Source organism: Lissotriton helveticus, chromosome 1_1, assembly GCF_964261635.1.
Source record: "Lissotriton helveticus chromosome 1_1, aLisHel1.1, whole genome shotgun sequence".
NCBI classification, from domain to species: domain Eukaryota; kingdom Metazoa; phylum Chordata; class Amphibia; order Caudata; family Salamandridae; genus Lissotriton; species Lissotriton helveticus.
In genome coordinates, this window is record NC_136057.1 from 2,000,931,651 (window position 1) to 2,000,934,733 (window position 3,083).

Sequence of the window (3,083 nt, forward strand, 5' to 3'; positions counted from 1 at the left end):
GTACTTGATGATGTAGATCTTTACCTTCAGACACAACTTCCAAGGTTCCCCGCATATGGCTTGCTGAGTTTACCCGACACCCTCACATACCCACTCAAATCAAAGCGGGGGAAACAAATAGGTTTAGCCCTAGGAGCAGCTATTCAGAGCATACTTACCCACTGGGGTGCACCGAGAATACCCACACACTTGTGGTGGATACACCAGTTGTGGTACATCTTGCTGACGCTTGCTAACCATAGTGCCTCGTTCGGAGAAATAGGGCGACCTTACTTTTCCCTACTCTCCCAGGACTTCTGAGAATTGACATCTCCCAAATATCTTTGCATCCTGTGCTTGACGGAGACAGAACAGAAACCTGATTGGTCCGCCTCCCAACTGAGAATTGTAGTGGTTATCTATGCCCTGCACAAAGGAGTGAGTGGGATAGAGAGGGGGGAGAGATTAGGGTTTTATATAGGGTTTTTCTTTCTCTTGTCTATGTTTGTCTCTTGTCGATGTAGAATTTTACATGTCTGGAAATGGAATTATGAAACTTCGAAATGTATCACTGTCCTTACTGTTAGACAATGCATTGTTTACTTTGCTTAAATATTAAAAAGATATAAACCATAAAAACACTTTACTTGGAAACTACCAGAGTGGTTCTTCCTCAATTTTGGAGAAGTAAGACCGGGTGCTTGTAGTCTGCAGAACTTCTCTTCCTGTCACTGTGTGAAGTCGAGCTGACAAAATTAACGAACTCCTTAATGTTTGCAGAGCATTTCTATAAAAAAAAGTGTGACAAAAAATGTCTGCAAAACTTGATTTGTGGGAGGAAGAAAACGGGTATTACAATTTTCTTTTCACTGAAAAGAAAACTGAAAATAGACTTTTTACAGGAAACTTTTTCCGCAAACTTTCTTTGCAAAAACCTTGCCTGAGGGATGTTTGGGCAAAAAGTTAATTAAATAGAAATGTTGTGCACTACAAAACAAAACACCTTTGTCTTGGTGTAAAAAACTACCCAACCATAGAAACTAAAAGCAGGTGGTGCATTTCAGAGCCTTTTTGGCACTACTGAGACTGTAACTCGTCAGGAGTTAGCATACTTCACGGGAAAGAGGTGTGTTGACCTCAACATGGCAAACACAAGGAGATGATGGAGGGAGAGCTGAAACTTTTCAGACACTCACCCCCAGTCACAGATCTGGATTGAATCCATCATAGTTCTGTCTTTTTCCCAGTGCGCAGGCAGCCATGGCGGACCTAAAGGTTCTAACCATTGATAGCCGAGGGCATCTCCTTGGACGACTTTCAGCCATAGTAGCTAAGCAAGTGTTGCTTGGTCGTAAAGTGGTTGTTGTAAGATGCGAGGGCATCAACATCTCTGGCAACTTCTACCGAAACAAACTGAAGTACCTTGCTTTCTTGCGAAAGAGAATGAACACCAACCCATCTCGTGGCCTATACCACTTCAGAGCCCCTTGTCACATCTTCCGGAGGACAGTCCGAGGTATGCTACCTCACAAGACAAAGCGTGGCCAGGCTGCCTTGGAAAGGCTGAAGGTCTTTGATGTCTTCCCTCCTCCATACGATAAGCGAAAGCGTATGGTGGTCCCAGCAGCCCTGAAGATTGTCCTTTTGAAACCAACATGCAAGTATGCATACTTGGGCCGCCTTGCTCACTACTTTGGAAGAGAAGCGTAAAGAAAAGGCCAAAATGCATTACAAGAAAAGAAGACTGTGATGAAACTAAAGAAACAGGCGGAGAAGAACGTCGAAAGCAAGATCTCAAAGTACACAGATGTTTTGAAGCACTATGGAATCCTTGTGTAGGAGCCTCGCTTTCAGACTGCAAAAATAAATATTTTAAAAATATTTTTTTTTTTAAAAAGAATCCATCATAGTTCTATAGCTCAATTCCCCACTCCATTTCAGACACAGCTATATGCAAATCAGTATTGACCATGTGCCTCATGGGAACAGTCCAGCCCGAATCAAAGATCATGTTGAGGTCAAAGCAAACACAAGGAGATGATGGACGGAGCGCTGAAACTTTTCAGACACTCACCCCCAGTCACAGATCTGGGTTGAATCCATCATCGTTCTTTAGCTCACTTCACCACCCCAGTTCAGACACAGCCATATGCTAATCAGTCTTGACCCAGTGCCTCAGGGGAACAGTCCAGCCCGAACTAAACCGGAAACAAGCATCCTGGGTCCGATTTCTGGGTAACACCCTTCATCAGCCAGGCTAGCTTGAATCCAGTGGCAAAGTGAGCAAGGGACCCACGTCTGGGCATACCTGCCACCTTAGGGCAAACAAAGCAAACACAATGAGAGGATAGATGGAGCGCTGAAACTTTTCAGACACTCACCCACAGTCACAGATCTGGATTGAATCCATCATCATTCTTTAGCTCACTTCGCCGCTTCAGGTCCCTTGCTCACTTTGCCACTGGATTCAAGCTAGCCTGGCTGATGAGGGCTGTTAGCCCCAAACTGGTCCCAGGATGCTTATTTCCGGTCCAGGGAAGACTTGGCTTGGCAGTTCGGGCTGGACTGTTCCCATGAGGCACAGGGTCAAGACTGATTTGCATATAGCTGGGTCTGAACTGGGGTGGCGAAGTGAGCTAAAGAACGATGATGGATTCAACCCAGATCTGGGGGTGAGTGTCTGAAAAGTTTCAGCGGCCTGAAAAGAAAGAGTGAGGAAAATGAAGATAGCTACACAATAATATGAGAGAGCAACATGATTCAATGTTTTAGCCACATCGTTTGCATTAACAATATATTGTATGTCGTAATTGTGACAATGTATTCCCTTTAAAACAGTCTACTAAATCTATTGTGGGGCAAGCAGAGCCAAGAACAGGATACCAAAGACCCCTAGCAGCCCCCTCCTGGATAACCTGTATTGTATTACTGGAACTGTGTACCGTATGATATTTATACTCAACTACAGTATTCATCATTGTTACACTGATTTATAGCATCAACTGCATTATTCATATGCTAAAATGGTGATGTGATTTAATGATTGTGTGATGGTCTGCTAGGTAAATAAAGACGAATCCAGTAAACAGATTGTCTTCATTTAG

The 3,083-nt window shown here is 43.8% G+C and overlaps 1 pseudogene; it reads left to right on the forward strand.

Moving 5' to 3' along the window:
* The first annotated feature begins 1,219 nt into the window (after nucleotides 1-1,219).
* LOC144776182 (large ribosomal subunit protein uL13 pseudogene) lies at nucleotides 1,220-1,860 on the forward strand (annotated as a pseudogene).
* The last annotated feature ends 1,223 nt before the right edge of the window (nucleotides 1,861-3,083 follow it).